The following is a 25,732-nucleotide window of genomic DNA, read 5'->3' on the forward strand; positions in this document are numbered from 1 at the left end:
GAAATTCTCCAGTCTTTCAGTATCTGAGTTCACAGCGATGTTTTGCAGCCATTTTCCTTTCTTCTGGGTCCTGCCTGTGTGTAGCACAGGCAAATTTCTTTCTACATGAAAGAAAAAGGCAGCAAAATTTGTATCTTTTGGGTGCAAAAACTAGTTTCTGATTCACTAATCTAGACCTCAAATACTTCAATTAAATTAGTTGCTTACAAAAAGGCTCTTTCTTACTTTCTTTGCAGCTTTTGTGGGTTTAAGACTAAGCCTATCGCTGGAAGAAAATCTCTGGGGTCAGACACATTGCAAGGTTCTAAAATATTCCACATCAAGAGAGAATAAAATAGCTTAAAAAAATGAAAAGTTTTTTTTACAGAGTTCATATCATAGTGGGCATCAGCTGTATATGAACCTCAGCAACTCCAGCACTAGGGGTTTTCCTGCCGCAGCAGGACCAGTGATGGCAGCAGTGTAGCCAGCTGGTGAGCCCAGAAGGTCTGTCACCTTGTGCCTGCAGGCAACATGCTTAGGTTGTGCAAAAATTGGTTCCAAAATCAGCACAGCCTTCAGGTCCTGCATCGCAGGAAGCAGGGTGCAGAAATGTTTATGCTTCTCCTAATTCTCTGCTATCTGGCAACTCTGCACACATTTCCGCCAGGAGTTTCCAATGTGTCAGTAACATGGTGGGCTCTGAATATATTTTATGCCTCACAGTGTTGGATTAAACTCTATTATTAATCATGACAGCTCACTATGTTTCATCCTTGCCAGGAGTCTTGGCTGGCATATCCTTGTCTCCCTGTAACCAGCCCAGTATAACCTCTTTTTGTGTGTGTGTGTGGGCAAGGCCCCCCAACAGTGCTGGTGTCATCAGTTTTGCTGGCCCCCTTTCCTTCCCCTGCCTGAGTGCTGGGGCACCCCAGAGTGCTTTGCCTTCTCCACCACACCACTCCCAAGGCACATTCCCAGGGGATGCACCATACTTCCCACGGCACCAGCATAGGATAGTTTTTGCAGATCACCCAGAGTGCATCAATACAAATGCAGTTGCTCAAAGTCAGGGGGAGATGGGAATGCATAAGTACATTTTTGTAAATGGAAAAATCGTATTGCAAAGGAGTACACCAACTCTTGTTTTTCTTAAAAACTGTTTTGTTTCTCTCACCTACCAAGTGAAAAAATTATTGTAGTGATTCAGCCAGTCCTGATCCTGCACATCTGAGATGCTCAGCCTGTCTTTATTAAGACATGCAAAATCTGTCAAGGCACTGTAAAATTATTTTGTTTCATTTCTCAAGTTTCACTTCCCATATTTAATTTTAGGAAAATGTTGGTTATTTCCTTTTTCTAAATAGCACAGAGTAACACCCATGGTTGTTGAATTGACACAATAGCTGCCTATGCTGCAGCTGCAAGATATCAGATGTGGGACTCTGATAAAAAACCTGCTATGTCCCACAGAACATGCTCCAGAGACTTCTGGAAGTTCAAGGGGCTAGGAGGCAAGGGATGGCAAGCCTCTGTATAGCATGTCAGGTCAAGCCTGGAAGTGCTATTGCAGCATCCGTGCAGCATTGTGCTGTCTGTCCATGGGACCTGTTAGTGATAGCAGCCTTCAGTGGTGACTGCATTGCTTCCAGGTTTGAACTGGCTCACCCAAAGGCATCTCACCAGCCTCTGCCCCTGCTCACATGCTCTGTTGGCTTGGCTGCCTCTTCCACTAGGAGCTTCCCAACAAAGCAGAGATGAAACTTTTTAGAGCACCAGCTCGGCACCAGCCTGTTCCTACCTAATATGCCTTGGCTGCTGGGTGCCACTTCCTCCTCAAATGTGTACCTCTTATGACACTGCTGACACTGCCACTTTGTCATTGGCCTGAGAAATGCTAATAGCACCCAACAGTAGCAATAGCACCAACAGCACCCAATAGTGCTGTTATGTCTTTTCTCCAGAGGAACCCGTATTTTATGCCACTTGCAAGGACAATGATAAACCCTGTAGCAAAGCCTTTATGCCCAACAAGTCTGAGAAAAAGTTATGCTAAAGCTGCCACATAAAAAAGGAAAATACCATGCAAGATCACCATTTTCACCCTCCTGAATAACAAAAAAAGCATCACATCCAATCCATCTGTCCAGAGCTTCTTTGTGCAGCTCTGGACAAGATCAGGAGAGGAAAAAGCCTGCTAGCAGCAGCAATGACAGCTCAAACAGCACAACACAGCTCTGAGCTCAGACACTGAGCCCCCAAAATGTGACGAAAGACCCAAGAATACCAGTAGTGTAACCTAAAATATGCAACACTGCATGGCAGTGTTTCCATGACACTGAAGTCACGTCATACCAGTTGCACTCCTGTATTGCACAAGCAAAGTTTGTCATGAACCTGACGACCAGTGCTCATCAGATTGTCTTCCCCTGGTTAATATATCCCCCAGCCCCTCCCTCAAGTGATAAAATGGAGCTCCCAATAAAGCCTGCAGTGCAACTCACTTCATTTGGCACCAGCAGGGCTGCAGCTCTCCCCACAGCCAGTTCTCCCATGGTAATGTTGGCATCACTGCAGCAGCAGGGACTAACTTCTTGGCCACACAGCAGAATGGACATATGGATATCCAAGAGGTGCTCCTCACTTTGTCAGAGACTTCCATTCGACACAAACAAAAGCTTTCATCTTTTTCAGCTGTGTCTGTGCCATGCATCTGGCATGAAACTGATTGTGGTTTAGAATCCACATTTCCTTAGTAACCATTTCTCTCCTGGTCAAAGAGGGAACCCTGAAGGCTATATCTCAGTGTTTCTACAGCACCTACCAAAACAGGGGCATGATCTCAGCTGAGGATTTCAGACCAGGATTTCATTGCATTATTATGATTATCATCATAATAATGCAATGCAGTATGTTCTTTCGAGTGTCTGAGGTTTTCCTCCACCACACTTTTTTTCCAGTATTGCTAAAATAGGAATGGTTTTCTGCCCAGGGGAGGTTCTGAGCTGTCACCCAAAAGTGGAAGAAATTGTTAATTTTGTACCTTTGCCTCCACAAGCCTCTGGAGCAACAGTATCCAGATTAAATGTATTGACTTGTCTATTGCAAGAGGAAATTCCAGTGAGAAACCTGTTTCTACTGGTTCCAGGCGGCTAGCACAGGCACAGACCTTCATGCACTCTGTTGTTTTCCGGAGCAAATACTCTTTCTTATGAAATCAAAAGAGGCTGATTCAAAATGATAGAAAACAGAAGAACTCAAAAGATGAAGAACATTAACTAAAGTTAGTAAGGCGTGCAGAAATTTTGCTACTTGCCACCAAAATGAAAGACGGCCATCAATATTTAAGGGGCATTAAATAGTTATTGGTTCTGATGGAGTAATGTAAAATACCCTGAATTCATGCAACCACGCAAATCTGATCTTTACCCAAAAGCACATCTAACACATAATAGGGGCACTTCCCCCATTTAATCATATGATGCAGGCCAAATCCAGCTTAAAAGATCCCCTATCACTTCATTAAATTTAGCAGATGGCTGAACAAAGCACATTGTACCATTCTCAGCTCTCAGTCAGATCATTCCAACTGCAACGAAAAAGGCAGTAGTGTGTAACTGGGAGATGCATTTCCCATGTTGTTTGTGTGAAGGAAACAGCTGTGCTCTGCTCCTGAAGAAAAGCCCGTGAAAAACTTGTCTCTATGTTTCTGCATGTAGCTTACCTATGCAACACTTCCCCATCATTTCTGTGAATGTAAACGACTAGACTCCTGTCTCAGTATTATGATCAATGCAGTCATTGTCAGGCTTACAGAACTTGTTCCAAAAAGTTTCCATTTACAAGTTGAGTGTTGCTGTATGGGCTTTCTGTACTCATAAAGACTGCATCAAAAAGAATTGGCACAGTAGGCTGTCTTGAAAATAGAGAGATGTTGTGTATTAGCCAGCTGAATAATGCACAAAAAAGAATGTCCAGTCACCTATTTAACTCTTTCAGGAAAAAAAAGTATTAGAGGAAATTATTAATGGCAAAGACTGCTTTTCTGCCTGTGGCACACATGTCTGTTGAAATGCTCCAAAATAAGGGAGAGTCCAACAGCAGCAAAGAGTTCAGGATTAGAGATGAAAGGCCATATTTTAAAAATCAGCTTTTATATAAGTGACCCCTAGCTAATTACATAGCTATCTTGTGTTCTCTGATCCTTTGCATATTTCCCAACTCCAAACATTCAGTAGGAAAGGCATCATACACCACAGTAAAAAAAAAAATAAAAAATTCTTCTTTTGCTGTCATTTGCATGTCAAATAAATTCTTGCACTTTGGTCAAGTCAGTGGAGAGAGGTTATTTCCATTGTATATGGACGTTTAGCTCTCCTGCAACAGATCACAGAATGCTGATCAGCTGTGTGCTGATCTGCTGTCCACTGCCCCTAAACACCACTAGAGATGCTGGCCTAGCTGGGTGCAGTTTGACCAGAGGTGAGCAGAGCTTACACTGCCTGTATGAAGAGAGCTATTAGGTGTTCTCCTGGCATTTAAGAAAATATTTCAGTTCATGTCCCAAACGCTTAAACTATGCTTTCTTTGAAAGACAAGTTCAAAGGGAATTTTATTTTGTGTATGTGGCATTTTAGTGAATTCATTACACACAATGGTGGTTTCTGTCACGTCATCTTCCTGCCCAACCATAAATTTCCTTTTAAAAATAGAAGTGTATGAAAGAGATATGGAAAGCATTTTCTAGGATATTGCTCAATATGCTCAGTGTTGTGGCCTGGAATATTATATGACCTGAAGGAAGGAGAATGACCAATATGTCATAACAATTTTGATTAAAAAATATGTCTATATTTATGAGAATGGCATGACTGAATTGCTCAGAGCTCCATGGAAGGTTATGATGAGTTTAGGAGTTGAAGAAACAAACCAGATTTTTTTATGAGTTCTCAGTGATGCTGTCAAATAATTTAATTGAAGGAGTCAAGACAATATTTAATATTGATTTCAAAATGGAAAGAAGCTGGTTAGAAGTGATTTCTTTTTGGCATAGGATGGTAGTACAGTATTTGACAAATAGATCAGCTAACTTTGCACCATTCCTATACTGGGGAGGAGGGAGAAAGAAGGGAGGAGGAGGGAAGAAAAATAAAAACTACATCAAGATACTTACACACTTTAACACTTTCAAGCAAACAGAGTAATTGCAAGTCACCATACTGATCCTAGGCTGCCTTTACCTTATCCCCAGAAAATGATGGCAAGATTCACACTCCTCCCGAGCTAACAAAATCCCAATTTTCAGCAGCTTCTCACTACAGCTAGCAGGGCAAGGAAAAAATACCACCCCAAAGTTAGCAAAAATATTTGTCAGCTCCCAATGGACAAAAGAAAAATCAGACCTTGTCTGCACACACAGCAACAGGCAGTGACCTGTGTTTCCTGTCTCACCCCACACTGTCTGCTCACAGATGAGGTGACTTTGCAGTGAATTTTCATTTCCCAGCCCCCAAAGAAGCTACAGAAATTCGTGTGTTACAGAATGTAATTAAGGGAGAGAGAGGCAAACTGAAGGCTGAGTACAATTAAAAGCTGAAAGGGAAGGGAGCAGATCAAGATAAGGCCACTACATGATGAGACTATGTTTATCTGTCACATCATTTACAGTGCTCAGGCACTTAAAGGAAATAAATTATGACAGAGTCCTTAATCCTTAATGTTAACCTCTAAATAGCCAACACAAAAAGTTTTACCAAGTAAGAAGAAGGACATTTTTCATCACAATCACATCTTCACATTGACCTGGTCTTGAAGAAGTGTAATTACATATTATTTCTGGAGTTTGGTACCTTAGGGACTTATCAAACAGGAAATACTCTAATTGCTAACTGCATGAAAAAAGTTTTGCAGAATTGTTCAGAATTGCTGTTCCTTCAGAGCAGAATGCAGTTCAAAATAGAAGTACTGCTGTAGTAAGTCTATTAAATAATCCTACATGAGATCAGATATGCAAGAGATAAAAAATACAATTAAAACTGATTATTTTAGTTTTAGTATTAATGGAACTAGAACAAATAGACAGATGGAAGGAAAGTGGAATAGGCACATAGAGTGCAGCATTCTCCCACCAGTGCACACCACAGCAATATTCTCACTAGTACAGAAAGGATGGAAATGATCCTTGTCCTCCTGTGAGAGATCTTCACATACAAAGAGTACCTGTGCTTTCAAAGACTCTTAAAGTTTGAAGAGGGTCTAGTGAGAGTCTTTTTCCAAAAGCAAAGAGTTGCAACCAGTTCAAACTAATTATTTCCAGCTTCACAGTGTCAACAGGCACAGCAATGGTGGAAAAAGCTGTAAAATAACATCTTAAAAACCTAAAATGGACTTATGGCTGGAATGAAAACCAGAAGATGAAAGCAGTGAGACATACTTCATTTCAGTTTTGCAGAGGAAGTCCCCATGGGGATTAAATCTGACAACACCTAATCCATTTTCTGTGGCAGGGTTATGCAAATGGGAGCACACAGCCAGCACTTTCCTAGGGAAGTTGGTAGCAGCCTTCACTGGGAAGAGGCCTTGTGGAAATGGATCAAGGCATTCTGAGGTGGAGGTGGGGCAGGCTGTTCCCCTCGACACAGACCTGCATACTTCCATACACAGAGAAGCTGTTCAGGCTTGGCTCCGACTCCAGCTGCTCAGTTTGCTTTAGGGAATGCCTCAGAAGACCCGTAGAGCTCCTAGCACAGCAAAAGCCAGGCAGATTCCCAGCTCACTCCCGGCTACATGCTGCACATGCACTTCCAAAGGGACTAGCCTGCAAAGAGCCAAGAGCCTGACAAGGGCTAGGGGACCATGCAATTCATCCATGAGAGAGGTGATAATTTAAAAGGAAATAGCAATTTGGTGTGTGATCAGGCTAAGATCCTTAATTTTTGCCTGCCAAAGGACTAATCACCATCATCATAAATTAAGCAGAGAGCACATTTTCAGTGGCAACTCTGCGTGGAAGAAGAGTGCCACCTTCCTTTTTCTAAACCAGACCCTCCCAAATCCCCTTCACCAGCAGCCTGCCCTCCTTTTTCAGTGTTTAATAAACCCAGCTCACAATCCTACTTTTTACAGTTTTAATAGACAAATTATCATTGAGATACAAATGAAAAGCAGGGGAAAACTACAGAAAATAGTCTGGATATGACTCCAGTAAAAGAGAAGAGCTGTGTTAATTTGCCGGAAATTCCATTTGCTCCCCTCTCTCTCAAAACCGTGTACAAATTAGACATTTACATGATAGATGAGTATGTTCCTTTCTTAGGGAAAGTACTCTGCTGGAACTCAGAGCTCGGGTAAGTTCCATGTAATGTGGCCGTTGCCAAGGAAACTACTTGTTCTTAATTGAATAGTAGAGAAAATATTTGTGTAACTTATTGGCACATAAATTAAGGTTGCCCTTGAGCAGCCTTAAACTCACACAACCTTTTTTTTTATTTTAAACAAATTGTCCTAGTTTCTTAGATTTTCTTCTAATGTGCAAATATCATGGAAGAGTCACACCATGTCACGTAGGTGGCCTCTTCTCCAACTCTGACCACTGTTAAAGTTGCATAATGCTTAACTTCAGGACCTAAAAGAGAAAAATGTTGATTACTACAGAGGCGATGACAATACAATCCAAAGCAAGTATGGGCTAGGCAGGAAAGAAGTAATAAAATAAGCTCTTGCAAATAAATCTTGTCCCAGAAAGTCTGCCACGTACTCAGTGATAACAGTGACAATAAGCTCATATTGCCCACACTGGTGTAGCTCCACTGAAGTCAACAGAATTATGCTGATTTAGATCTGCTGAGCCTTTTACTTATATTTTGTCTTTGTCTTTATATTATGTTTTTACTACATATTCAAATTACTGTTGGTTTCTAAAGAACAAAAGAAGTGGGTTTCCAAGTGGGTGTTTTAATGCAAAATCTGACAGTCAGAACAGGCTAGTTAAGTCATAATCTGCTGCTACTGATGTGAAGGATCCACAGACTTTGCACAGCCTCTTAACAATGGAAAATTGGGACAAACATGGGCTTCATCACCTTACCCTTAACTTTCATTCCCTGGATGCTGCTGGGAAACAGGGGAGCATCATGGACTGGCTATAGCAGATGTGAAGGTGAATTCCCAGTTAAGTAATTCTTTTTCAGTTATTCCTGGCAGGAAAAATGAAGAGTTCTTAATATCTTGCTCTTTAACAGGGATTGTCAGGAGAGAGACATCTGATAACCAAGTAGATTATACTGCTTGAAATACATGCACTTTTACTTTCTCTCTCACATACACAGTATGCTCATCAAATACTATAAATAATATTTTGAAACATTGATGTCTAATTAAATTGAAGACTCTCTGGAATGGTCACATTAAATATGTCAAAAAGGAGGTAATAAAATATGGGTATGTAGATGTAGATCTTGTAAGAAACCAATTAGCACCAGCAAACATTAAACTAAACTATTTTGCTTTCTCTCGGTAAATTGTCTTCTCTTAAACCATGGTCTCACTATTTCAGAGATGAGAAATGCTTCTTCCATTTGTCAGGTTCTTCAGAACACCTATCATCATCCTGGATTACAGGATCCCTATGGCAAAGCTGCTATACTAGAAGTCTGCAAAAATGCCTTCAAATAATAGACCACTGTAGTATTTCTAGTATCTGGTCCTTGGCCACTCATTTGTTTCATTTGCTTAAAAAAATATGACTTTTAAAGTTCAAACATAAAACAAACTCTTTTTTAAGTGATTCCTCTTTTCACTAAAGATGAGGGAGGATAGTGATGAGTGTGGTGTCCTTTCACTCAGTGATAAGCCAGTGCAGAGTCATAAAATTGCATAACTGAGAATTAAGTTTGCTTAATTCAGGGTTATGTCCCTGTCAGAAAAACCTGCTGAATAAAATGTAGCAAAAAGCTATCTGACCAGGGCAGGGAGCCCAAACAGCATCATATAGGTGACCCTGTCATTTATGTTGAACTTGTATTAATAATGGTCCTTAACAAGCTGTCAATCTCTAAGAAGAGCCTTTTGTGCCTTTTCCCTGATGCTTTTGTGTTCGCTTACTCGATGGCCGCAAATCAGCCCTAGCTGAGTTGCGGTCAGTCCTAGGGCAGCTTGGGAAAAACGAAGCTTCTTTCTCCTTGTCTTCCCTGTGCTCTTGCTTCTTTCCCCTTTCTTTGCCTTTCACTGCCACACAAATCATAAAAATTGCAGGCTGGGGTCAAGCTGTGTAAAACAAGCAGATACGAGTTTCCTCTTTGTTTCAGTGCAGAGCACAGATGGGAGGAGGGAAACTGCTGTTCCACTGAGATAACTGCCAGATAGAAAATCTGAAAGTATCCCAATGACGCTAGGAAACAGGGCATTTTTCAGTTAGTGGGAAACCCAAATGGATTTCTTAGTACCTGCTGAGCAGTAACAGCAAACAACTCATTGAGTACCTAAGCTCTGATCCACTTCTCCTACCTTTTCCTGTAAAATACTAAAAAGAAAAAAAAAAATTAAAAAATACAAACCAAACTAAGAGTAAACAAAAACCACCACGCTAAGGACCAGAAAACAATCTGAAGGTTTGCAGGCTACAGGAAAGCCCAGGACACTCAAAACCTTGCAGCAACCAGTGATCTTCCATCACCCATTCATGTCTGCTGGTGGCCTGTTCCTGGACTCCAAGCCAGTGAAGTGCAGAGTGAGAAATGCAAAGTTTAACTTAAATCAACATCCTGGTATCAGCTGCACTTTCAAAGCTGTGTTCTCAGTTACCTCAAGATACAGTGACACCGAGCAAATTTCTCACTTGGCACATTAAGGGTGCTGTGAGTCTTGTCCCAACACTGGGCTTGCTCACTGTCTGGGACCCATCTCTTCAGTCCCAATACAAGAGTTCACCACGGTGTAAACTCCAGCAGGCTCTGGAGATGGTGAACCACAGCATCTCCTGCATCTTGTAGGCTCCAATCTGCCTCTGCATACAATCTGGGTGGATGCAAGGCACAGCCAAACACACCCCATCCCTGCAGCCTGCACCCTGACAGTAAGCAGTAATGTGGACAGACAGCATGGGAGTTAGGGACAGCAGGATCTCTGGCCTGGGGATGCCCCTTCCCCAGCCCAGCTCACAGCGTGGTGCCACGTGACGTGTGCTGCCTGATTGTTCTGGCTGGGCTTGGTTGCACCCTGTGCTCCAGCATCATGATCAAAGCAGTACACAATAATGAGGGTGTTTGCAGAAGGGCTTCTGCTCAGCCTACCCAGTCTCACTATATTAAGTCCTTTACAGTATGTTCAGTTTACCTTGGTTTGCATCGAAAGACACAGTGTATGCAGTGACTGCAATACCAGCTAGGGCTGTGACAACTCTTTTGGCACTTCACTAGTCTAAAATCCCAGTTGTAGAGGATTTTAAGTACTTGGGCAGCTGGCAGTTCTCATGAGAGTTAGAGGTGGGTGGAAGAGAAGGAGGAGAGAGAAAATCTGCCTTTTCTTCAAGAAGCTTCTTACCCAGCTTGCATGCAGCTATGCCAAATGACCAGGAGCATGGATATCCCTGCTTATTAGAAAACGATGCATTTGTCTCTTTGATATGGAAATTCAGATGATTTTTGTTAGCCATCAACATTTTTGTTTTTTCTATGACCCTTGAGTATGTATATTTCCTCTTTGGAAAGGAGACACTTCCTATGAAAATTGTATTTGCCCTTGAATACTCAACACCACAAAAATAACTTAAAAACCACAACCAGTATTGGTTGAGACAGGATAAAAGCTAAGTATCATCTCAGCACTGACACACAGAGGACAGCAGATTTGCAAGTGAACCACATTTAGTTTGTGCAGCAACTTGTGCCCAGATTATGTTTCCTTTTTTTTTTTTGTCACCAGCATGACCAAACCATTTTCTCACTCTGATCTGATTCTCATTCTGATTTTGCTGCCACTGGCATAATAATCCATATCTTCACTTTGGTACAGTGAGAAGCATTCAATTTGCTCAAAGTGCTTTGGCATCTCAGATGAAAGGGCATTTAGAAGTGAAAAGAGTTTTATTACCATTGTTATTGACTTGTTTGAAAGGCAAACCTCAGCCTGACAAGACTCTGCTAAACAAACACCACCCAGTGCTTGAGAGGCAGCAAAGCCCAATTCAATTACAGAAACAACCTACCTCTACAAACTTTGCAAACTGAACAAATTACTAAGATCCAAATTCCACCATTCATTGCTAACAAGCTTAGTGAAATGATGAAAGTCTTCTTTTCCCCTTACTTGCTTTAGCTACATTTAGTTTTTTTCATAGTCAAGCTTATTCTCTTTTCAGCTCATTTCTTCTGTGTATTTCTTATTACATGATTTTTGAAAAGGAAGTAGAAGCAGCTAATTGTAGTTATCTTCTTGCATAGCAGTGTAACCAAAATAAAAAGCTGACAGATGAGTCTTCTCAGCACTTTGTTTTGCCTAGTGATGTGCATTCTCATTCTTGTCCCTTGAGCCACACTTTGCCACACATAAGGCACCTTCTGTTTAAAAAAATGCATGGGAAAGAATTGCTTCCCTCATTTCTAGCTCTCATTCTTCTTCAGCTTTACACACACAAAAAAATTAGTCATGTTGTGCTTCATTACCTTATTCTAACAGCTGATAGATTGAAGAAAACTACTGACTATTTATTAATTACAGTCACACCTTGGCGTAGCCAAGGACCATCTGGCTGATCTGACTGCTGGTGGCAGACACCTGCATGGCAGCAGTGCAAGGCTCTGCCTCCTGGCCTCACAGGACTCAGCCACTGCTCATCCTGAGGAGGGCAAGCACAAGCATTGCACAAAAGAGAGGAAGTGGATTGATGCAAAACCTTTGAGAACTACCAGCTTACAAGAAAATAATTTATTTTATATTACATCTGACACCAGATATATTATATCTGGCACCAGATATTCAAAGTAAGAAAAAAAGTTATCAGTTATCAGTTGCTATTCACCCTAGAGACAGCTGGATAAATGTTTTCACAGACACCACTATCTAATGAAATGACAGTAATAGTTCTTTTGATTAGTTTTATCTATCAATAAGGCATTAGGCATTTATTACAGAAGGGGAATAAAGACTAGGGTTTATCCTCCTACATGCTGAACTGAATAATTTAGTCTATTATCTGGTTTTAGCTTTCATGTATTGATGAGTGTGTTCTACTTACTAATGGGGTTAAATGGAAGCAGAATTAGGTTTCTCAGATGAGGATGGTTATTAAGACTTTCTATACCACATCAACATATCAGTATTTACAGTCTCTACTTTATTTTCCAAACTCAGATTGAAAATATTTTAAACCTAGGAAGAGAAGCATATAATGCTTCTCTTTGACATACAGAAAGCATTTGTTATAATTAATCTCTTTTCAGGTGCGAAGTCATACTCCGAACAAATGCAGGACTCAGAGCTTTGCAGCAAATTACACTGCTGTTTCTCAAAACTAGGTACTAGGTTTTAATTTGCTGATGGTAAAATGTGAAATGGCCTGTAGGATGCTGAGGAATGCAGATTTTATTGTTGAGATGCAGTACTTTCATTTGATTTAATTTATACAGAAAGTGCAGTTCACGAGTTTTAGCAGCTGAAGTAAAAGACTTTCCTATTCATTGTTCTTGGGTGTGCCAAAACAGAGGTCACAGAAAGGCAGTCTTTCAATTGCAGCTCTTGGCAGGGATTTAAAGGCTAACTAACTATGGTTTGGAAGTGGGGCTTTTATCAGCAGTGCAGGTAAATGCCACTCTTAGCAAATTACATGAGGAAATCTGCCAAGGCTGCAGGGTCTGCAGGTCATCTGGAGGAGATGTTTGAAACATTAGCTATTAAATTTTTAAAAAATCAGAATGCCCTTTTCACATACTAAAGCCCAATGAATGGGCACTATCACAAGCAGATTTTCTGAAAATAGATAGGCACAGGTGGTTTCTAGTAGTTAAAAGCATCTCAGAAATACTTAGAAAGAAAAGTCAATGGGTATACAGGTTTCATTTTTGGGATGAAGGATTCATTTTTCAATACAGGATTTATTTTAGATCGACTTTGCCCTTTTCTGCATTCATGCACCAACATCATATTAATCACAGAGCAGGTGGAACAAGGACTCTGCAAAATTTTCCTGCATCAAGCCCACTCACATAAAATTGCCATCATCTGCTTCAGACAGCTTGGAAATAGCTACACCTGCAGACAGCAGCTATCATCTAGACAGGTCACTTAAGTTCATACTCAGTTTGAAAAGCCAGGCCTGAAATAGGAGCTAAGAGAAATAAGGTGCTTATTTCCACTACACAAGGATGCCAAGAGAAAACTTTGTGGGTAGCAAATTCTGAATGCAACTGATGATTGTCACCAAACTAATATTGACCCTAAGTTAACCATAGAACCTGTCAAATGAGTATCAGGTGGTGCTGGTTCAGTGGAGGAAAAGGGGGACACTCATACAGATAGAGGCAGGGAAGATCAGAGACTTCTCCCATATGTGTGTATGGGCAAATGGACTTTTGTGTCCAAAAATGATTTTGTGAAGGAATCAGAGCCACAGAAATGTCATTTAGACCTGTGGGTGGGTCTCTAGTCCGATCTCCATCCCAAAGAGGCCTATCACCAGAATCAGGTCAACTGCAGATTCATCTAGCAAGGTTGTGGAAACCTTCAAGGGTGGTCATTCAAAACCTTCCCAGGTAACCAGCTCCAGTGTGGCTAAACCTCCTGTTGAAAGTAATTTTCTTTATGCTCACCCTGGACAACCTGTGCTAGAAGTTGTTACCCTTACCCTTTGTCTTACCCTAATCTTTGTCTTAAAATGGCTAGGAATAATTTGGATTTACACTCTTATTAACTCCCTTGGATTCATCATCTTATTAACTGCCTTTTAAGAACTTGTAGGCTGCTATAAATTCTTCACCTCCTTTTCATCAAATTAAAAAAACCAAATTCCCTCAGCCCCTCTTTACAATTTCTGCACTTTGGGTTCCAAGATCTTGGAGCCATCCACTGGGTGGTGATTTTCTCTAATTTTTCTACTCCCCTCTCAAAGGCCCAACCTGCCTTATCCATGACAGGAGCACATCTGACCACTGTTGACTCTGGCACCCTGACATCTTATTCCTTTTCATCCTGGTGTTGTGCAGCCTGTCACTGTCCAGCCTTTACTGCTCATCAGATTATTCCACCCCAGCTCCAGAATTTTGTGCTTCTCCTTGCTACAGTGCACCCAGTGAAATATTTATCCAGGTGTCTCTGGGGTGAAGTTCTATCTCCCAGAATTTCAGCCATACTCCAGGACAGGTGTCATCTGCAGTTTGCAGAAGATATGCTCAGTATCATTTCCCAGGTCACTGATAAAGACATTGAACAAAAATGGTCCCAGTATCAACCTTCAGGGTACCTTGCTTGCAGCATGCTGCCAAGACTTTGTTTGTCACCCTTTGCAAGGCGGGACAGCCATTGGATGTACTGAATGCAGATAACACATCTCAGAGGGCTGGAAGCAATACTGCCATAGGTGGTCCCCTAAGGTGGCTTTCAGCAGCAGGTTTGTGAAATAGCTGTGATTTCAGCAGCTGCTTTGTAAAGACAAACCTAAACCCTACAACAGAACATGGCTGAAATGTGTGCTGAAGCTGGGCATTCTCCCTTCAGATTAAACACTAAATATACTGAGCTGGAGGGAAATGACAGACATCACGAGCTCCAGCAATAGCTGTGTTCTTCACTTCAGCAAAAGCAGCAGAGAGAAGTTGAATGGCATGTTCTCTGGCTGAGACAGATGGGTGGTGGACAGAGCAGACAGGGATTCCTCTCAGACCTGTGGGCATCGGTGTCTCAGTCTGTTTGCTCTTGGGTTAGAGACTGGCAGCAAAGGAGCAGGAAGTGGAAAAGAGGCAATGCAGACTGCAGCAACAGGAAGTATCTACATGTTTTTCACTATACCAAAATTCTTCCTAATCCTACATATCCCAGAGCACTAGCTATTTTACCCCAAGTATTTGTGGGTCTTACTAACCCCACAAAGAAGCTCAAAGTAACACTTGCTCTTTCCCAGCTACTTTCACAAATGGAAACAGGACCCATGGGATTAATTACAATAGTTATAAATCTCTAAGTGTCCTTTTGAAGATATATTTTCATGGAGAAGGGCTTTGATGAAATATGCTTCTACCATGGAAAATGGCTGTTATATCATAGATCTTCTCCTATCTGCCTTGCAACTCTGATCCCATCACACCAACTCATTTCCCTCCAGGCACAGGGTGTAAGGCTCCACAGGAAATACAGTGTGGCAAGAGAGGCCAGGTTGTAAAAGCACAGGGGAATATAAGATTCATTTTCCAAGCCAAACAGTTTTGTGTCAGGCAAAAATGTCAGTATTCACATTCAGGGAGAGAGAACAGCAAAATACTTACATATCTAGACTTCTTCCATTAGCATACAATGTGAAAAAAAACCCTTTAAAAATTATTTTTAAAAAGACAATGTCAGGAGGTGATTTCCAAATTTGCTTTGAAACCTTCTGGATATTTTGTCCTGGATTACAGAGGGCTTAGCCTTGCCTTCCATGAACTGCAGAATCACAGGCACCTCACACATCTGAGTTTTGCTGTCTAGGGATAGTTACACTGGCAAGTTACTCTTAATTTAACTGAAGTGGAGGGTGGGAAATTTAAACTGTTCAAATGTTAAAGCATTTAGGAATGTCAGACTGAGGACTTCACAGCAGTGTGACTGAAACTGCTTTTGGAGGCAGCGACAGGATGGGCACCTTGATGAGAGGATTGAGAGAAAACCTGTGAGAGCTGGAGTGGGTACTGGAGCATCAGAGAGCTCCCCAGGGTTGAGGAGGGGGAAAAAAGTAGTAGTGAGTTGGAACATGTGTGAAGACATGAGAAAAGCTAAGATGGGTCAGTGATCATGTCAGAGAAGGGCTCTCTACTGGACAGGAGGCTGGCCCAGAGTGGTCAGCATGACCTCAGAGAGAGCAGGGGAAAATGGCATGTCCCTCTTCCTCCCTTTAGCCTCTTTCCCCCCACCCAGGCTTAAGAAAGCTCAAGCAACAGAAGCCCTCTACTGTCAGAACATACTTCACTGAGACACACAAACAAATGCCCCACGAGCTGTGCTGAACTTTTTCCCTGCTCACATAGAAACAACAAGCAGTGTGAAAACTTCAGACAAGGGTTCACAACTTTGCTTCACTAAATAAGTCATTCAGAGAGAGGAAAAAAAACCAACAGCACCCCAAAGAGTCTGTGTCATAGAAAAGACTGTGTTGACTATAGACAAATATTGAAAAAAAGCATGGGTTTGGGCTGCCAACATATCTGAAATTATTGCAGCCAATTCCTGGCACAGATGTGCCAGAAGGGAGGGACACAGCATCCGTTGAACAGCTATGTCATGGGATTTGGGAGGTTTCTGTACCACATGTTCACTCTTGCAGCTTCTCTCAGTGCAGGGAAGTAACCGGTGCCATGACAGGGCATGATGCTCTATTTCTTTTTGAGTCTTTCTCAAAAAAAGCAAAGCTGAATTAATGCAAATCTGAATTAATTCCTCTATGCAAACTGTTTCTGAGACATCCCAGCAAGAGAAATTTTCCCTATTCAACAGGAGAAAGAAGTGATTCTGGGTGCTGGATTTCTATGTAATATTTTCCATAATATCACTAAGAAACAGTAAAGTCCCTGAGCACATGCCCTCATTACTGAAAAGCCCAAGCAGTGCAGGTCAGACAACCTCAGAGGGCTCTGTCCCACAGGTGTGGTGGCCCTGACACCATGGTCCATCACCACAATGCTCTGTACTGGTGGGAAGCTTCAGCTCAAGGCTGCAGAACAATTTTCAAGTGGTCACCTGGGCAGACCACCAAACTCCTTGGCTACTAGAGTTACACCCCTCAGTCTTTGCCCCAGAGCAGAGTGGCAGGGAGCCACCAAGGAGCTCTGCACTGCTCCCAGGGGGTGAGGGGCTCCCAGTGGGGTGTGAAGCAAGAAGAACCTCCAATCTGATTGTAAAGAATGCAAAGCACTTTTGGATTCTTCTGGATGAATGACAAATAAATGACAACAGTGATGTTATTAACTGGCTGACATAACTGGCTCATTCAGACTCCCAGCTCTGCTCAGTATCTGCATGACCTCACCTCTGCTTGGGAGACAAAGTTTTTACTTATTGGTTGGCCAAATCTGAATATTAAAAATAATAATAATAAAAAAATTCAAGTATTTTTCCAGCAAGAGGAATGAGCAATGATAGCATTCTGGGCAGGGCCGTTCACTGGCCAGCTTTGTCAGCTCAGGAGGTGACTTCAGCTGGAATTAGCAGAGGGAATACCGCCCAGAGATCAAGCTAAGCAAACAAGAGCAGCCAGCAGGGAGGGCACCAGCCTTCCCTCCTGGGAGAGGGGACAAACAGGGCTGTGCAAGGTTTCTGTGCATAGAAATGGATAACTGAACACCACACTGCCACTTTCCACCAGGGAAAGAAGCAATTGCATATCATCTCCCAGGAAAAGCCTTGCTCAGTGCATACTGGATTTTAAGTGAAGCACAGTGTAAGAGAGAACTGGTTTCTCACGAATTTCCCTAATTTACAGCTACAGCTGCATTATTGTGTTTACTTTTCATATGATAGGCTGTTATATCACAGGGCCTCGGAGATGACCAAAACAAACTGCACAAAGAGCAAATAAGTGGCCAGGCTTCACCATCAGCAAAATAAAGGTTACTTAATAATTTGAGGAAAGGGTGTTTCCTTTAAAACCTGTGCCATGAGTGCTCCGGCAAGTGCCTCACAGTCAGCAAGCACCAAGCACTGCTGCAAATCCTTCATCACACATAACAGGCAAGAGGTGCCCACTGACAGACACACACATATCAGGTGCAGGGTCCCCTCCAGGCAGACCCCTCTTGGGGGCAGCAGGCTGTTGCTCTGGAGGATTGGTGATGAGACACCTGCTGTGCCCACAAGGTCAGCCCACCTGGAATGAGCCAAAAGCCCTTGTTAACCTGTCCAAGCCCCTCTTATGGGGCACACAAGGAGATAGCCTGGGGTATCCAGGGAAGAGAGACCATGAAAACAGCAAGAGAAACCTTTGGGTTCTGAAAAGAGGCATTCAGGCACCTCGCTCCATCCATGTTAAAAGGAATTAGGAACCTAAGCAACTTCACAAAGTTTGCACATACCCATTGGGTGAGGAATTTTGTCATTTCATGTTACTAATACATTCATTTACAGACAGCAACAAAACCCAGTTTAAAAATAGGAAGCAGTTGCAGAAAGGCAAGGGGAACAGGATGAGTTTTCTGTTTGCTTTACACAGGAGCTTGGCAGCCTTGTCTCTGCTGACTGCAATGCTGCACATGATCCCTGCATGCCCAACAGTTCTCTCCAACATTGGACAACTCTCTACCACCACCTGCCTCAGAGCCAGCACTTGGATGTGAGCTGCAAGGAAGGATTTTTTTCTGATATGCAATATCATGTTGAGAAGATTGACTGGAATCCCAACAGGACAGCCCCCTTTTCCCTTCTATTACCTAATTTTGAAAGTATTGATGGCTCCATTGTTGGTATTGTCTTGCCAATAGACTTGTACCATATCCATGCTGAAATCTGATTAATTTTCTCCATGCTACAAAACTCATGGCTCAACAAAGGAAAAATCCTTGTTTGGATAGAAGCTGGATCTCTTATTTACCCTTCCTTGCTTACAGAGGTATTTTAATGGAGGTGGAATAATTTTTTACTCAGATCTAGACCTGGTTTCTAATTTTGATTCACATATAGTACTCAACTTTTTCCAGATTAAAGATTTTTCCTTTTAAAACAATTTTTCTATTACTAAAAAAGTACACCAGTCAACATCTGCATTTTCAAAGATCTATAATGTGAACAAAGCTTGTCCGTTGTTTTCTAAATGGCCTCCTGGATTCATGCCTGGGATTAAATGCATCAGATGACATTGGGCCATCTGTGCTGTGCTTTGCTATTATTTTATTCTGAAAAATAAATGAACAGAAGACAGCATTATGGTAGTTGTATCCGCCCATTAAAGGGCATGTGTTAAGCCAAAACCCAATATAATTCAACTATTAGCATCATTTTATAAGATCTTCTTTCTCTGGAGAAAATACATAATGTGCATTAATATTTCATTATTTTTTATGTGATTTCTCAGCTTCTGTTTAGGTTTGGAAGATTTACAGGGGAGCACTTAAAATCTAAAATGTGCTTACTGTCAGAGGCCTGACTTGATTCTGGCTGGCGAGGACAGCTATTTCTCTGGCCAGCCTCTGTGCTCATTTAGAATGAGAATGAGACAACCTCTGAGTACATATATAAATGTAATAAACAGAACACTGCATTCCAGGTTATCCAGATTACTTATGTCTGTCTAGAGAAATAAATTCTATGTGATCATGCCCCAAATAATCTGATTTTTTAATTCCACAACTAAAAATGCCTGGTGGCATTTTGCTATCCTGACTGATAGCAAAATGCCACCAGGCGGCATTCAGTAAAACAGTGCAAAAGTGCAGTCACATCTTGGCAGGCCTGGAGCCTGGAGGAGACCTCAGGGCAAATCCCTCTAAGTGTGGGAGCTGAACCCACCCTGACACAAGGGCACTTGCACAGGGCTGTGTAATGCATAGCCTGTGACTCTGAGCCGGGCACCGCTGCACTGCAGTGTGCCTAACAGCACTGCCTCTGCACACTACAGGGGGCTTGGGCTGCACTGGGAACTACAACTCCAGGAAATTCTGACTTCTGTTTTCCCCTTAACTGCAGCCGCACCTGCAAAATGTTTACACCCAGCTTATAATTTAGGGCACAAATTTAAACTCAAGCAACTTCTGCAGTGTCTTCCTCTTCTATCATAGATAACTTTTCAAACTCCCACTCCCAGGAGTGGGCATCCCGTTATTCCGTGCACTTCTGCTTTGTTCTCTGGGTTTTCTTCTGGACGCTGCCAAGAATGTTTTTCCCACAAAGCTTTACCACTTGGCAGTGAGTGTCTTAGACATGATCAGCGTCCCTCCACTGAGGGAGAAAGCTCCTTGAGAAAGGCAAAACTCTCTTAGGGGGCAGGAGGAGACTTCTTGCTTCTCTGCAACTCAGCAGCCAGCAAGGCTGTCCTGTGGTCTGCCCTCCCTGGGCACACTCCTCATGTTTGAGAAACTGATCTATCTCCAACTGAAAGCTGTGCTTCTTTGGTCCTGTTTGACTAGGGCTTCAACTGACTGGTATTTAGTTTTGACTTGTCAGCAGACTGTATCTCTGATTAATGCTCCTTATGAATGGAAATACCACAGGCTTTTTGCAAATGCGGTTTCTGTTTCTGTGTTATTTCTTATGTCAAATTATATCAAGTGATCTCTCCTTGGCTGCATCCTTAACACTGCAAGATGCTCTCTTATGTTTCAGGAACAAGAAGTTCCTGTCTCTTGACTTTTTATGCCCCTGAGACAGAGCAATATGCCATGTGTGACAAGAGAGCAACTTCAGAGATTCCTGCTTTGCCCAGAGGTGACAATACAGAGGTGGAATATGATCTGTGCTAATAGCTCTTTCCCATATGCATCAAATCCTGCTGTGTTCTTTATTTGTGACAAACTACAAACCACAGGCTTTCCACAAATTCCTCCTCGTGCTTATCCTCATTTTATATTTTGTTAAGCAAACTTGATCTGCTGCAAACACTGCTCAGGACCCTGCAGAAATGCTTTTGTAGCCACACAGAATCTCTTATCTTGTGGGTCTCCAGATGCTGAAAATATCTTAAACTCAAGCAACACACTTTATGTGTTCATACTTTTCACATATTTTTGTTTTCTATTTTCACCAATAACTACTATCAGAAGGGTAAGCAGAATTCAAAATTAACTTAAAAACTCAAGCCTTCTCATGTGTAATAACATGCAAATCATAGAATCATAGAAATATTGTTTGGAAAAGACCTCCAAGAGCATTGAGTCCAACCTTTGACTAATAGCCTCCTTGTTTCCTAAGTGCCTTGGTGTCAACTAAGACCACAGCACTAAGTGCCCTACATCCTGTCATTTCTTGAACACTTCTAGGGATGGTGACTCCAGCACTTGCAAGGATGGACCCTTCCAATGCCTCACCACTCTTTTAGTGAAAACAATCTTTCTGATTCTGTCCAATCACTGCGCTGGCACAGCACTTCCTCCCATCCTGTCACTTGTTGTCTGAGAGAAGAGGCCAGTCTTCACCTTGCTACAATGCTCTTTCTGGCTGTCTTAGAGATCAAGGTCTCCCCTGAAACTGTTCCCTGAAATCCTTGGATATGATTTGTATGTACATAATATAAGGATGTATTGCATATTATATACCATATAGCATATATGTCTCTCTGTGTGTCTTTGTGCAGCTTACGAGTAATTACTACAAATAAATAACATAATTGTGAAACTGTTCCAGGTAAAAAAGTGTTTTCATTCCTGTTCTGTTTTTCAGTAAAGAAAGGCAGGAACCATGCTTTGCCTGATGTTTATATTCCCCATCTGATGGAGGCTTAGCTAGGAGGAAACAGCAAGTGGGGTCACAGCAGCCTGTAGTGCTGTAAACTGAGCATTTTTCAGAGGTCAGCAACAATTACACATCACAGTATTGCAGACTGACTGAGAGTGATTTCAAGTTACCAAGCCCCATAAAGGAAAGCTCTTTCATGTGGAAGAGGCTGAACAACTGGCTGAGCAGCTTTGAAATTTACTCCCAAGTGCCACTGCCCTTCCCTGAGATGAAATGAGCCATTTGGAGGTTAGATGTTTGATCTGTGATAACTGCCTAGACCTCCCCTGTAGCAGATAACAGGTAACTGGAAGCAGAGAACATAAAAATGGGGATGTGAATCATATATCTCAGCCCTCGAACATTTTTTTCAGTGTCCCTTAATGGTGTTCCTTATGTTTTCCACATTTATTTGGCTCTGTACCCATGTTTGTCTTCTTCTTCAATTTTGCTCTTTCTCCTGACACTTTCTGTTTCACTTTACTCATGCAGTTGCCTTGTGACCCCTCTCCCAGAGACCACCCTTTTGGTTTGCTGTGCTCTCTGCCACCAAGATGAACTTCAATACTTGTCCCTAGCTGGCACCACTAAAGCTCCACTACAGTGTCTTCTCTGTACATGCCTGCGCAGTTTTCTCATTTTAGAAATACCCATGGACTTTTTAAAGACAAATTGCACACTATATTAGCCCTGAGTGTAATAGAAAAGATGGAGCAACACAGCCAAGATTTTATGAGTTCTGTAATATTGCTGATATTGTTTGCCCCAAAGAGACAAACACTATCAGCAAGCTTCCCCTCCCAGAGCTCAGAAGATTCAAAAACATCTCAAAATCTCATTAAATGAAGGCAGCGTACATCTCTCTGCAAGGAATGGGAAGGAAAGCATTTAAAACCTGTAGCTTCACCCATCAGGGACAGGAGCAAGACACGCAACCCCTCCATTTGACTGCGGCATAGCACAAAGTGTTGATGCATAAACATTTTCAAATAAGAGACAACGCCAAAGCCTCAGAAGGAAGCAGACTGCAAGCCACAGTAGTGTGAGCTGCAGATTTGGTTAGCTTCTTCAAACTGTCAGCTCTGAGGTGTGTTTTATCCATCTCTCTCCCCCACACTGCTCAAACCCTTCAAAGTCTGCTATGACCTGCACATTCTCGTAATCTCTGGATTTCTACAGCAGTGCCGCATCCCAATCAGACCCTTTTGCCATGCTTCATGGTTGCAGCAAAATCATGTATTGTTTGGGTATGTGCAGACTCTTCACCATTGTCTTTAGCCCTTGAGAAGAGGGCAACCCCACTGGCTGGGCTGGGCAAAGGTTATGATGGAATTCTGAGCCCTACGGTGTTCTCTGCCATTACACTCATGCAAAACAACCCCTGTCACATCCTAGAATGAATGTCCATTAGCCGGAAATTCAAAGACCTGAGGTGATCAGAGAGCTACAGAGAGCCTCATCCTTATGCACTGCCCCTCCAAGCAAGCAGACCCAAGGAAGGAGCCACAAGTCCCTGGGAAACCCACTGAGCACACCAGCCCTTCTGCAGAAATCACAGACACATTCCCTCACACACACACTGGAGACCCTGACACCAGAGGCACACCAGAGGGGATAGGGGCTGATAATGTAGCCAACTCTCATGACTTTATCATGAATCTTGTAATGGGCAATGTTTATTTTAAAGTTTCTGGAGTCATAGTTTCATAGAGCTAGGAATAACTTCATCCTGGGAGCTGATGCTTAGTTATTATCCACTGTTTCCCTGAATCTATCCCAGTGGTGTGCCTTTCCTTCTATGTTCTTCAGCTTTCCCACAGCAATTCTGCCTTTTGACAGATCATCAAGCGCTGCAATGGGCTGCCCAGGGAAGTGGATGAGTCACCATCCCTGGAGGTATTTAAAAGACAAGTAGATGTGGGGATATGGGACATGATTTAGTGGTGGACTTCACAGGGCTGGGTTAAAGATCAGCCTTGATGATCTTAAAGGTCTCTTCCAACTTAGAGAATTCTATGACTCCATGACTAAAGCACATATTGCCCAGACAGAGCCATACTGCTAGTCAATCCATCTCATCTGCATGTATGATCTGTATCTCTCACTATGTTACCTACTACAGTCTCATCAGCATGATAATTGCTACAGGAAATGGGACCTGTTGCCTGACATTAATTGCACTGCCCTCAATTTCTGGTTGCTCCCACATCTGCTTTCTGGTGCCTGGCCTGTGTCTGTGTATGATTATGTGGGAACCACACCATAGCATTTATTTAAGAAAAAATAAATACTCAGTCCTCGTAGTTTCAAGGCAAAAGCTAGACCACCAAAAGCTTATTAAAAATCCCATGGTTTACAACTCAGTACAATCTTATGGCTTTCAAGTTCCTATTGTGAATTTCTGGAGCCTGCTTTCAGCAGTAATAAAGTTCTGGGGCTGAACAGTGGGAGTGGCCAGAAAATGGCTGGGGAATGGCACTGAGCCCCAAAAAGGGAAGGTTGGGAAAGGTTTCTGATCTGTCCTCAGCCCTAGCTGAGGTGTCTCCCAGTCTGCCTGGTAAGGCCAAAGCTGAGGAAATAGCTAAGAACATAGCTAAATAATAGCTAAACCTCTGACAGGAGCACAAGTACAGCCTGCAGGGCTGGATGTGCAGCTGTATGGCACTATGGCACAGAGGAGGGATCACAACAGCCCTGCCCTGCTGCTGCTCCATCCTGATCACTGTGGGCAGCACCAGCCAGGAGCCACACTCCTCTGAACCTCTCCCCACAAACTCCTGCTGGCCAGCTTCTCTTAGTCAACAGCATTTGCACTGTGTGTAAATCCCCAGATTAGTGAATAAAAAATATGAGCTTTCTGCCAATTACCAAGGGGTGGGAATATGCATTAAAGTGAGTGAACTGAAATTCTGTCCTAGAGAAAGAGTGGCTGCCTCTTCTGCAGGGGTGACCAAATGGTGAGCAGGATCTGCCCACCAGTAACAGCTGGGATCATGCCTGAGTGTAGGACCTTTTTCAGCCTCCAGACCCCTCATGCCTTATGGACTCACTGTACATTTGCAACAAAATCAGAGTTAGGAGAACTGAAAATGCCTGAGACTGATCTTTGCTGTATGAACATACAGACTCCTCAAGTTAGATGCCATCAGCTTCAGGGAGTGAAATTTGTAATACCTCACATACCATTGCTGCATATGGAAACCCCAAAAAAGGAGCAACCTTCAGGGGGAAAGTGCTTTCCCTGGGGAGGCTCCTGGCATACAGGAATGCAGCATAAGGGAGAATTCACAGGAAACTTGGTCAGAACCGGAATCTCCTGTTAAACTTGATGTGTGTCAGTTCCTGTTTAAACAAAATGTATAGTCCCCAGCTAGCCACAGTGGTTAGTTAATCTCTGTGTTTTGTTACTACTCAAAACCCTGAGCAAGCCTGCTCTTCTGTGGTATCTGTGGTAGAGGGACAGAACAAGGCTAAAATAATCTAAAGACAAACAGAAGATAAGATGAGAAAAGGAGGCAAAAATGAAAGGTTATAAATTTTGCAACAGGTCATTGAGCCACAGTGCAACCAAGTGTAGACATCAGTGCATCTAATATCCGGGCCAGTGTCTGTTTCCCATTAGCTAAGCAAGCTCCTGAGAGAGAGCACAACTACTGTATCACCCACAAAGAAGTCAGAGTAAGTAAATACATGTATCTGTATAACCTATAGGATTTTTATGTTATTCAAAATGAATTTGAGTAACCATTTAAAAAGCTTGGATACCCCACAGAGACCATCTTTCTCTCGGGTTTTTCAGGATTTCCTGAAATTCATCAGAAAGCTGTTCAGTGGCAGAAGCCGCTCGATGAGAACAGTGGTATCAGCCTGGAAGCCAGTTTCTGGGTTAAGCAAAGTAACTAGGAAACAGACTCCTTCCACAGAGACAATTCCAGAAGACAGTTCTTTCTTTGTCCAAATTGCTTTTTTGAAACAAGCAATTTAAAACTAGCTCAGACAAATCACCCCTAACACAGGTCTAATCCAAACCAAGAAATCTCAGAAATACTGATGCAAACATTTGTGCAGAGAAGACCCTATGAAACTGCAGATTTATGGAAAGAAAACCATAGCAAGAAGACATTCGTTTCTCTTCACAGATGCCATCTCCTCTTCA

The sequence above is a fragment of the Haemorhous mexicanus genome, chromosome Z (genome assembly GCF_027477595.1).
Source record: "Haemorhous mexicanus isolate bHaeMex1 chromosome Z, bHaeMex1.pri, whole genome shotgun sequence".
Taxonomy (NCBI): Eukaryota; Metazoa; Chordata; class Aves; order Passeriformes; family Fringillidae; genus Haemorhous; species Haemorhous mexicanus.